Consider the following 13,140-nt stretch of genomic DNA (forward strand, 5'->3'; position numbering starts at 1 on the left):
ATAATTTTGTTGTAGTTGAAACAATAAATATCTCTAATAACGAGAGAAACTAATTTAATACTTAATCAATTGACGATAATTGACGATATTTCGTGTTGGTAAATACCATGATCAGAAGGTCAGAAGAATAGTGTGAGAACGTGCCATTTCCTGTCACTTAGCACTTTTACCCAACAAAACCAACGTGAGAGGGACTGCACATACGGCTTGACACATTTATGGGAGAAAAGGGAGGGAAAAGAAATGAAGGGGCCCAAAACGCGTATTCACGTGGTTTTGAAGACATGGTCGATCGTAGAAGCGATGGGTCGAGAGGATTTTGGAGCAATGGTAGTCAGTGTATGTACGACTCACAACGCATGTAAGTGACCACACGCTAGGCGTTGGGGTCTCAGCACCAGCTGACACACGTTAGCGAGTCGACATTACTCGACACAGGCCAGGATCCCATCATTGGCATAGCCCGGGCGAAGCTCAGCTTCGCATGTCAGACTTACTTAGGCGTTGGGGTAGCACTGTGTGCGGTGTCGCGAGTCCAGCCAGCCAACCCTGGGGGGCTGTAGGCAAGTAGTGACGTGGTCACGATGTTAGTCCCATTTCACTCATTTCAGCACACGCCTAGCCTATCCCCAAGGAGGTTCTCTAATGGACCTTGAGTGTCGCACATAACCCCTATAGCTAAAGGACCCCCTTGGGACCTCTCGCAGCAGACCCTTTCCCTTGTTCGACTATTGCCATACAAATAACACTATTAACTTTTAAATATATATCTAATACAGTAACACTAATCTCTACATACCAAACCTTTGCTCAACACGACAGCGGATGCGACATTCGCGGGCCTTCGCCTCGTGACGTCGCCCCGTTTACATGATCACTTCCTTTCCTCACCACCTCCTAGTACATCGCAACCCTTGTGAATTCCTAGTTCAATCCGTATGAAGGAAGGTCGCCTGCGAGCGACAGACAGACAGCCTACAGCACCCTGACCGGACCAGACCTCTGTCCGTCAGTTGTACGATGCTCTCTCTCAAGAAGTTACCGAGAAGTCTGTTACACCTATCCACTACCCAAGATTTCGGCATCGTGCCAGACACGACTTGTCTGCACTCTACCGCTAATCGGCCTCCCTACACACGGTGACCTTTGGTAGCGAACTGAAAGGACAGACAATGTGTGAATGTGTATATATATATAAATGTATATATATAGGTATATATATGTGAGTGTGTGTATGTGTGTGTAATAGAAACACATATATATATACATACATATACTAATTATGTATTGATATGTTATGTTTATATACACACACACACACACACACAAATGTGTGTGTATATATATACATATATATATAGGTATATATATATATATATATATATATATATAGAGAGAGAGAGAGAGAGAGATGTGTATATATATACACAGTATATATATATATATATATATATATATATATATATATATGTATATATATATATAAACATATATTTATATATACATACAAACACACATATATATGTATATATATACAAACATGAATAAACATATACATATATGTATACATATACACACAAACACACACATATATGTATATATATGTATATATACATATATGTATATACATATACATATTCACACACACACACACACACACATATACATACATATATATCTATATATTAAACACACACACATATATATGTATATATATGTGTGTATGTGTGTATGCATACGCACAGACACACACAGATATATATATGTGTATATATATGCATATAAATATGCACAATTATTTCTAAACATAGAAATAATTATATATATATGTATATATATGTATATAAATGTATATATATATATATATATATATATATATATATATATATATATATATATATAAATGTGTGTGTGTGTGTGTGTGTACACACACACACATATATATAGCTATATATACACACTTTGTTATATCTAAACTATATAGGCCTATATGATAAGAAAGGAGAAAGACGAGGGAGAGCAGCAACCTGCCGCGGACCGAGCGAGCGTGCAGCAGGGCCAGTCTGGCGGCCGGAGCGGGCCTAGTCCACAACAGCGCTCCATAAAGGTCAGGAATGACAGTCGCCGCCAGACGGATAAGCCGACTCCGTTGCTACGGCACGTTAATACACACCGCTGATATGAACCATATTATACGTTTATTTTTCTTTCTTGTTCCTTTCACTTCAGTGATATATATTAGTATAGTCAATAATGACATATGGTAATGGTAGTAGTGATGAAAACGCTATATGTATGAGTATTATATGTATAGTACAAATGTAATGGTTGTATTAACAGTGCAATAACATTAACTTCAGGACGTCCAGATTATTACTCAAGAATATCTGGGAACAGATTATGATGCAGTTATGTTAGGCATTAAGTATGTATGTGTTGATACACAATAATTATTGAAAAGAGACAAACGAGAAATTAATATATATATGAATGGATCAAAATACATACCCTTTACTTTTATATTTTCAAGAGATACAACATACTGAATAATTGAGACTACTTGCAAAAGCACATTAAAAGGTTTGGACAATTATCCATCTGTTCATATTCCTTCTCATGAGCATAGTCACGAGGAAAAAATATATAGAGATACATGTATGCAATATCAGTCAAAGCTTGAGTGTAAATTAATTTTCATACATGCACCCCTCACAGTAGAAACACCCCATTTAATATTATTATTATTACCATTATCATTTTTGTTGTTATCATTATTATTATTTATTTATTAACATTAATATTAATAATATTATTATTGTTATTATTATCAATAATATTGTTCTTGTTATTATTGTCATTACCATTATCATTATTATTATCTTTATTGTTATTACTATTATCGTTATTGTTGTTGCTTTATTTTTATCATTATTATTATTATTGTTATTATTATTGTTATTGTTATTGTTATTATTATTATTAATATTATTATTAATAATATTATTATCATTATCATTATTATTATTTTTGTTGTTGTTATTATTATCCCAATTATCATCACCATCATCATTAGCATTATTCTTAGCATTACAGTCGTTATCATCATTACTATTATTACCACAATTTTTATTCTGTTATCTTTAATATCAAAATCATAATAATCATTATCATTATAATTGCCATAATCATCATTATAATCATTATCACCATAATCATCATCAAGGCTTTTATCATAGCTATCATCATCATTGCTATTAGTTTTCGTATCCTTACTATCATTAATGAACTTGTATCATTATTTATAGTAGATAATGATAGTAGTTGTAGTAAAAGTAAAGTGTTCTAACCATTACAATTACAACACCATTACTAATATAACGTTGGTAATAAAAAGGATAATGACAGTGCTGAGGATGACGAAAAAGATACTTATAATGATAATGAGAGTTTAATTGCAGTGATAATATTAATAATACTTATAATGATAATACTAGTAATATTTGTAATTATAATACTGATAGCACCATTAAATGTAGGAATACTTTTGCTAATAATAATGATATACTTGTAATAAATAGCGTGATGCGATAGGAATGATATCATTTTCAACATTAGCAATGATATGAAAACTTAAGAATATAATAATAACAGTAATGGAAGCAAAATAATACGAACAATACTAATAACAATGAATATGAAATAATAATCATAAAGTCAAGAAAATAATCATGAAAATTAGGAGAATAACAGCATCAACACCAACAACAATAGCAACAGTAATATTGACAAGGCAAGTGATATTAAGAAAAGTAAGGAAAACAATGTGAATTATAACAATACCAACAGCAGTCAGAATAAGCTAATCATATTGGTCACGGTGAAAGTAGGATGATAACAGAATAACTTTAGTAAGTAAGAATGGTCAGAAGAAGGAAAAATATTAAGAATCATAAGCCATAATTCAGTTACTAGGAAGAATAGCATAGTTGGTAGTTGTAGTAATGATGGTAGTCAATAATAATAGGAGAAATGAAATCTTTGACAAAAAGAAGAATGTATGGAACATTTAAACTTTATTGCAGTCATGTATCTGAAAGGCAATTGCACACGTCAGACTTACAAAAAAGGACTGAGATTCAATTGATATATGCACAATCCATGTTTTCCTTCAGGTTTCAGTTCCCCCTGTTTTTTAGAGTTTATTAGCAATCACTGAACTTGTACGATATATATTTTGTCAGTGGAAAAGTGTCAGTCAAAATGATACTTTTCTCTTTGCAAGACATGGTAATACTACTTTAACTGCAATGCATGTTCATGTCAGAATTCCGGTTTGGAAGCAGCGACAGCCGTCAGCTTCCCGGCAGGCGTTCCACTTGTGACTTTTCCCTGGCAGGAGGAGCACCTGTGTGTTCACCCGGAGGCGACAGGGCATCGCTTCTCATCATGAGTCAGCTTATCCATTCTTAACATTATCGACATTTTATACACACATATACATATATAAACACATATATTCATATATACATACATATATATGTGTATATATGTACCTATACATTTTCCTCCCTCTCTCACTTTTTTTCTCTTATATATACATATACATATGCAAATATGTATACACACAGATAGACACACACACAAAACATTCCTTAACAATTTTAAACAAACTCTTCTATGTCTCTGGGACAGACCTGGATATATATAAATATATATATATATATAAACATATATATATACAAATATATATAAACATATATATACAAATATATATAAACATATATATACAAATATATATAAACATATATATATAAATATATATAAACATATATATACAAATATATATAAACATATATATACAAATATATATAAACATATATATACAAATATATATAAACATATATATACAAATATATATAAACATATATATACAAATATATATAAACATATATATACAAATATATATAAACATATATATACAAATATATATATCTATATAAACATATATACATATATAAACATATATGCATATATAAACACATATGCATATATAAACATATATATATATTCATATATATATACACAGAGATACAGAAAATGTATAAGTATACTTATATACTAACAATTCGGGTCATTATCTGCAAGAGACCGCAGGTACAAATATGATCCGGCAGCCCTCTCTCTACGCCCAACTGAGCCTCGGGGGTCCGGGGTGCAGGCTTCAAACCTGTAGCTGACTAGCGTCAGAGTGGTTCGACTCCACCTGGTGGGCGGTTCTTGCTTTCCCTACAGCCGGATTAACCGCATGAAAATATTGCATCAGGAAGACGCTGCTGATTTTCAAACTGTGGCTACGGGGATGAGTTTCCAAAAGCCGGCATCCTCTGAAGACAAATAAGCTGAAGTTCGAATCCGTAATAAATATATGTTAATAGTATTTTTTTATTTGATTTTGTAGAGTCATTGTGATAAACCAAGACACGTGTTCAAAACATTTTTGTTCTCTTTCAGTGGTGTTTTATAAAGTTAGTGTCATGTTAGAACCTGAGGGTGGAGTCTATTTTCCAATAACAAAAGATGAATTACACACACACACTCTCTCTCTCTCTCACACACACACACACACACACACACACACATATATATATATATATATATATATATATATATATATATATATATAATGTATATGCAAGTAGAACAACGAAGGAAAGATCAAGAAAGTACACGCATACACATATATTTATATATGTATATATGTGAATGTATATTACAAATGTATATGGATATATACATATATATAGATATACATATATTTACATATTTACGCATACATATATATAGAAAGTTATGCCTATATTACATAACATACAGAAAATGATATTTTTCTCTTAGTGTATACATTATCATGTGTCCAATTCGGGTCATTATCTGCAAGAGACCGCAGGTACAAATATGATCCGGCAGCCCTCTCTCTACGCCCAACTGAGCCTCGGGGGTCCGGGGTGCAGGCTTCAAACCTGTAGCTGACTAGCGTCAGAGTGGTTCGACTCCACCTGGTGGGCGGTTCTTGCCTTCACTACAGCCGGATTAACCGCATGAAAATATTGCATCAGGAAGACGCTGTTCATTTTCAAACTGTGGCTATGGGGGTGAGTTTCCAAAAGTTGGCATCCTCTGAACACGCAAGACAAGTTGGCTGAAGTTCGAATCCGTAATAAATCATATTTCATTTGTGATTCTTCATTTAATTTTGTAGAACTGTCTATTCCAATACACGAAGACATATCTTTACAACATTTCTGTCTTCTTTCAGATTGATTATACCGGCCATGTCCGAAATTGAGGGTAAAGTTTTTTTCTAATAACAATTACATATAAATGTGTGCGTCATGATCAAAGAGTTTAGGGAAGGCTTTACTTAATAACAAGGAAGTCGGGTTATTCAAGCCCCACTGACTTGCACCAAGTTGAAATTGGGCAATTTTTTAAATCAACATAGCTTCAAAGCATTTTTCTTTCATAAGAATTCGCCGAGTTATGAATTAATTCAGCGTCTTTCTAGTTAAGCGTGGAACCTTCATCGCGTAAATCAATAAAAAAAGCACTTGAATCTCAGGCGCTCCTACATCACGTTTATGACCCCCTCCCCCCAAGCTGTGCTGATTTCGCCTATGTAAAACTTGGTATAGTCCTTGCAAGGAAAAGTGTAAAAACCTGGGCAAATATCAAGAGCACAGTTGGCCGAATTGTCTTCACCAGGGAAGTACGTATCGTGTTCGGGCGCGTGAAAACAATTTCAATTCCAGCTCCTTTAAAGATATGACGCTTTTCATCGTCGCCTTAGCTTTCAGGTTTTCCTCACCGGAAGTGGGCATCATGCATGTGCCCCCAGAGTTTTATCCGAGGTGATACGCCAAAAAGAATCTTCTAGGAGCATGCGTTTCGCATATATGTGTTGCAATTTCTAAGCATTACAACGACCATTCCTAATTACCCGTAAACGCTCCGAATCGATTCCTTGATCCGTTTTCTAGATTTTACCAGACAGACAGACAAACCCACACAAAGGCACTACAGTTATTTCGGTATGATTTAATGCGTATGTAAATATAAAGTTATGCATATATTATATAACATACAGAAAATGATATTTTTTCTCTTAGTGTATACATTATCATGTGTCCAAGAGACCGCAGGTACAAATATGATCCGGCAGCCCTCTCTCTACGCCCAACTGAGCCTCGGGGGTCCGGGGTGCAGGCTTCAAACCTGTAGCTGACTAGCGTCAGAGTGGTTCGACTTCACCTGGTGGGCGGTTCTTGCTTTCCCTACAGCCGGATTAACCGCATGAAAATATTGCATCAGGAAGACGCTGCTGATTTTCAAACTGTGGCTACGGGGATGAGTTTCCAAAAGCCGGCATCCTCTGAAGACAAATAAGCTGAAGTTCGAATCCGTAATAAATTATATGTTAATAGTATTTTTTTATTTGATTTTGTAGAGTCCTTGTGATAAACCAAAGCATGTGTTCAAAACAGTTTTGTTCTCTTTCAGTGGTGTTCTATAAAGTTAGTGTCAGCGTTTGTTTGATTATACCGGCCATGTTAGAACCTGAGGGTGGAGTCTATTTTCCAATAACAAAAGATGAATTACACACACACACACACACACACACACACACACACACACACACATATATATATATATATATATATATATATATATATATATAATGTGTATGCAAGTAGAACAACGAAGGAAATATCAAGAAAGTACACGCATACACACATATATTTATATATGTATATGTATAAATGTATATTACATATGTATATGGATATATACATATATATAGATAAAAATAGATTTACATATTCACGTATATATATATATATATATATATATATATATATATATATATATATATATATATATATCAATATATGTGTATGCATATGTGTGGGTATGTGCGCGCGCGCGTGATTTACATTTTTATATATATGTATTAGTCTATATATATATATCAATATATATATATGTGTGTGTGTGTGTGTGTGTGTGTGTGTGTGTGTGTGCATGTGTGTATGAATTTATATATACGTATGAATAAAAATGCCACAATTAAGAAAGATATCAATCGTGACGTTTCGAGCCTCATTAAGAGTTCCTCATCAGGCAGAATTTTGACAAGATTCTACAGTGGTAGAGAGACAAGAGCTGACTCAGTTCGCAGGAGGAGGGTCAAGATCAAAGAGTTTAGGGAAGGCTTTGACTATTACCAACGAAGTAAGGTCATCCAAACCCCACAGACCTGCACTGAAATTAGGCAATTATCGAATAAACAGAGCTTCCAGCTTTTTCTTTCATGTGAATTCGCTGATTTATGAATTCATTTAATGGTTGTGTGACATTCAACGAATGAAACACATATTCGATTCTCTGGCGTGCCTAACATGACGTTATGCTAATGTATTATTTTCTCCCAAGCTCTGCCGGTTTCACCTATGTAAAACTTAGGACAGTCCTTGTAAGGGATAATGTAAAAACCTGGGGAAATATCAAGGGCACAATTGGCCGCATTGTGCTTCTTTGTGCTTTAGAGAATTACGTAACGTGTGAGGCCACGTAAAAAAAAACATCAATTCAAGCTCCTTTAAATATATAACGTTTTGTTGCTGGCACTGTCTTGTTACGAGAATTAGTATGAAATTTCGATTTAGCAGATGGACGTGCCTACCTAAAAAAAAAAGAGGATATCCTAATTTAGAAAACGTATCAAAAGGGAACCCGAGCACCTGTTCGATAAATTTACTATCACAAATCTTGCATGCCCTAAGGAAATTCACAAGACTGCTGATTTCTTAACATACAACGGGCGGTTTGATTTAAAAAAAAAAAAAAAAAAAAATTAGGACAATAAGCGGTGTAAGTTGGTTTCCGGTAATTTGAAAAGTTAAGCGAGCATGGTGTAAAATTTCGGTCACTGACTCGGTCGTAAATGTGTCGTCTTATTCCCTATCTCGTTATGAAAACGAACTTTTGTAAATTTCACTGGCTACCAAGCAAAGGGCAAGTCACTGTTTAGATTATATTTAAGAAGCCGATACTTTCATTGCGAAACAAAATAAATCTTCAGGTAAAGATTCCATTTACCTTAAATGTGTCACGTTTAATTCAATTCTTGATTCGTTCATAAAAATGTATATATAAACCACGAATGAGAATTAATATCTTCAGATCCCAAGAGATGTATTTGACTTTTTCTACACTTGTCTTAATGAATACGGTTTATATGTGCACACATACACATGTGTGTATATGCGTGTGTATACAGACATACATGCATATATATACATATATATACATATATATACATACACACATACTTAAAGTTATATATATATTTGTGTGTGTGTGTTCGTATTAAATATGCATATATATATATGTATCCATATGTATATATATACATATGTATGCATACATATATCATTTATACACATATATACACATGTATATATGTAAATAGATATATATGTATGTATACATGTATACTTATACGTATACATGTATACTTATACGTATACATGTATACTTATACATTTACATGTATATTTACATGTATATATATATATATATATATAAGTGTGTGTGTATGCATCTGTGAATGTATATATATAGAAATGTTTATATATTTACACATTCACAGATGCAAACACACACATGTGTGTGTGAACATATATATAAATATAAATAAATATACATATAATACACATATGTATATGTATATGTATGCGTGCATACATTCATGTATCTTTTTACATATATACATGCATATATATATATGCATATGTATATATGTATGTTTATATAATATATATGTATATATGTATGTATATATAATATATATGTATATATGTATGTATATATAATATATATGTATATATGTATGTATGTATAATATATATGTATATATGTATGTATATATAATATATATGTATATATGTATGTATATATAACATATATGTATATATGTATGTATATATAATATATATGTATGTATATATAATATATATGTATATATGTATGTATATATAATATGTATGTATATATGTATGTATATATAATATATATGTTTATATGTATGTATATATAATATATGTGTATATATGTATGTATATATAATATATATGTATATATGTATATATACACATATGTATACATATATGATATATATATATATATGCACACACTTACACACACACACACACACACACACACACATACACACATATATATGTGTATATATATTCATTTATTTATCTATTTATATATATGTATACATACGTACACACATTTACAAACACACACACACAGACACACACGCGCGCGCGCGCATATACACATATATGCACACACAAACACACACATGTATATGTATACATATATATATATATATATATATATATATATATGCGTGTGTGTGTGTGTGTATGTGCGTATGCTTTTATGCACATACACACGCACACATATAGATAGATAGATACATACATACAGACACACACCCATATATATGTGTGTATATATCTTAGATATACATAGACAAGCATATATATGTACATGTATAAATATATTTTATGTATTGTTTATGTATGTATGCATGTATATGTTTATGTATACATACATATATATACACGCATGCTTGCATATTTATATATGTGTATATATGAATCTGTATATAATATGTATATGGATATGTATATATATATGTATATGTATATTTACATATACATATTTCTTGATATATATAAACACACATCTACAGATACACACAGATATATATCTATACACACGCATATATATATATATATATATATATATACATATATATACACATAGGTGTATTTGTGTATATATATGTATATACACATATATGTATGTGTGTATATATATTTATGTATATATATACTTTTTCATACACACTGACACACACATGTGTATATGTATGTATATATGTTTATTTGTGTATGTTAAGGCACACATGGACATATATATGTACATATACATATATGTGTATATTCATATGTTTATATACATATGTATATATACATATATATGTATATTATAATATATGTAAATAGATACCTATCAGTATATATACATATACTTACATATATGTGTATGTATATGTATATATGTTTATGCATATATATGTATATACGTTTATGCAGGTATATGTGTATATATGTATACATATATATGAATACATACAAACATCCATGCACACACACACATACACACACATATATATACATATACATATTCTTGTTAAATTTCAAACTTTTGTAGATTTTACCAGACAGACAGACACAAACCCACAAAAAAGCATTCCACAGTTATTTCGATATGATTTAATTTTTATGTAAATATAAATGAAGCTAAGCATATAGTTGTGTCACCTGCAAGAGACCGCAGGTACAAATATGATCCGGCAGCCCTCTCTCTACGCCCAACTGAGCCTCGGGGGTCCGGGGTGCAGGCTTCAAACCTGTAGCTGACTAGCGTCAGAGTGGTTCGACTCCACCTGGTGGGCGGTTCTTACCTTCACTACAGCCGGATTAACCGCATGAAAATATTGCATCCAGAAGACGCTGCTCATTTTCAAACTATGGCCTATATTGATGAGTTTCCAAAAGCTGGCATCATCCGAACACGTAATAAGACAAGTTGGCTGAAGTTCGAATCCGTAATAAATTATATTTTTTATTATAAATCATCATTTAGTTATGCAGAACTATTTATTCCGATATACCAAGACATGCATTTCCAGCATTTCTGTCCTCTTTCAGTGGTGTTTTATAAAGTTAATATCAGCGTTTGATTGATTATACCGGCCATGTTGGGACTTGTGGGCGGAGTCTATTTTAAAGTGACGACATCGAAAGCTGAATTTACTTTGAATTAACTTCAATGTAGCTCCGAAGATGCTGCTTTCAAAAAAATATCTGAATTGAAAAGTTGATCTGACAGAAAGGTTTTAATTACAAAGCGACTAGACTGTATATACGGAATAATATCTCCATTCCCATTATAAATGCCATTTTCCGATATTTCAGCGTTTTTAATACTAGGTATTGCAACATTGATTAACTATTTACCTAAACGAAAACACTACCTTACCTGTTTTCAAATTCCTGAGCAATTGATAAAAAAAAAACTGCTGATAAGATACGGGAAATAAAGAATAATATTGACGATCTGGCATATAAGGCATGACGTCATTTCTTGACGAACCCGCACGCTTTGTTGGCGGTTCAGTAGTGAGCCCTTGACTGGTAGTAACAGCAAATCATAAGTCGGGTTGGATGAGGCCGTAGTAGTGCTCTCGCTTCTCTCTCCCTCTCTACAGAGACAGGTGGTGGTGGTGGTGCTGCTGAGGATGGAGAAGGAGGAAGAGAGGACGAGGAGGAGGAAAGATGGAGAAGGGAGTGGAAGGGAGGGGAGGGGAAGGGAGGAGAGGAGAGGAAGGGCGAGGAGGGAAAGATAGGGGAGAGGAAGAAGAGGATTAGAGATGAGAGGTTAGGGGTGGGGAGGGGCGGGAGTGGAGAGGAGTGGAGGAGGAGGAGGAGGAGGAGGAGAAGAAGAAGAAGAAGAAGAAGAAGAAGAAGAAGAAGAAGAAGAAGAAGAAGAAGAAGAAGAAGAAGAAGAAGAAGAAGAAGAAGAAGAAGGAGGAGGAGGGAGAGGGGGTGGAGAAGGAAGAGGAGGAGGAGGAGGAGGAGGAGGAGGAGGAGGAGGAGGAGGAGGAGGAGGAGGAGGAGGAGGAGGAGGAGGAGGAGGAGGAGGAGGAGGAGGAGGGCGCGAGGGTGGCAGGCAACGTGCGCCGGGGGAGAGAAGGAGGGACGGCGGGTGGGGGGAGGAGGGGTCGGTCGGCACATGTTTCTCGGCCAGCGTCCCCCGCCTGCTGCTCCGGGAGGTTGGGAACATTACAACAGAGCCACATAAGCATCGGTGTTGCTGCGCGGTGGAGAGCGTTGCCAAGCCACCGCTGGCGGTTCGGATGCTCCTGCTTATTTTATCGCGTTTTCTTCAATCTTCTAGGACTATGCTATGTCAGTAGTGCTATTATAAAAGATACGTAAA

The 13,140-nt window shown here is 33.8% G+C and overlaps 4 non-coding genes across 4 annotated transcripts; all 4 read left to right on the forward strand.

Annotated features, from left to right (window-relative positions):
- The first annotated feature begins 5,186 nt into the window (after nt 1-5,186).
- Trnastop-uca lies at nt 5,187-5,273 on the forward strand. Its single transcript has one exon. It is a non-coding gene; the product is annotated as a tRNA-Sec (tRNA).
- Nucleotides 5,274-5,979: 706 nt separating this feature from the next.
- On the forward strand, nt 5,980-6,066 carry Trnastop-uca. The gene has a single exon. It is a non-coding gene; the product is annotated as a tRNA-Sec (tRNA).
- A 1,165-nt stretch (nt 6,067-7,231) lies between these two features.
- Nucleotides 7,232-7,318, forward strand: Trnastop-uca. Its single transcript has one exon. It is a non-coding gene; the product is annotated as a tRNA-Sec (tRNA).
- Nucleotides 7,319-11,507: 4,189 nt separating this feature from the next.
- On the forward strand, nt 11,508-11,594 carry Trnastop-uca. The gene has a single exon. It is a non-coding gene; the product is annotated as a tRNA-Sec (tRNA).
- Nucleotides 11,595-13,140: the final 1,546 nt, after the last annotated feature.

Source organism: Penaeus chinensis, chromosome 22 (genome assembly GCF_019202785.1).
Source record: "Penaeus chinensis breed Huanghai No. 1 chromosome 22, ASM1920278v2, whole genome shotgun sequence".
Lineage (NCBI taxonomy): Eukaryota > Metazoa > Arthropoda > Malacostraca > Decapoda > Penaeidae > Penaeus > Penaeus chinensis.